Source organism: Meleagris gallopavo, chromosome 20 (assembly GCF_000146605.3).
Source record: "Meleagris gallopavo isolate NT-WF06-2002-E0010 breed Aviagen turkey brand Nicholas breeding stock chromosome 20, Turkey_5.1, whole genome shotgun sequence".
NCBI classification, from domain to species: domain Eukaryota; kingdom Metazoa; phylum Chordata; class Aves; order Galliformes; family Phasianidae; genus Meleagris; species Meleagris gallopavo.
The window spans coordinates 2,727,828-2,728,032 of record NC_015030.2 but is presented as its reverse complement, the minus strand read 5'-3'; the positions used below and the strand labels follow the sequence as shown (position 1 = coordinate 2,728,032).

General features: G+C 48.8%; 1 protein-coding gene across 1 annotated transcript in view; it reads right to left on the bottom strand.

Moving 5' to 3' along the window:
• The window catches only part of LOC104913763 (heparan sulfate glucosamine 3-O-sulfotransferase 3A1-like), a 26,513-nt gene that overhangs the window by 11,871 nt on the left and 14,437 nt on the right, over positions 1 to 205 (bottom strand). The gene's annotated exons all lie outside the window — the stretch shown is intronic.

The window sequence follows — 205 nt, the reverse complement described above, 5'->3', positions numbered from 1 at the left end:
TTTTATTTTATATATATTATTTTTTTTAATTTTTTTATTTTATTATTATTTTTTTTTGGTGGGGTTTCTGCTGAAAGCCGCGATCCGGAGCGAGTTCTCATCGCGGAATAAGCCAACGCAGCGCAGCGCACGGGGACCGCCCCGCACCGGCAGCGCTGCCCCGGTCCGAGCGCGGCCGGAGCTCCGGCGCAAGGGATTAAAAAAA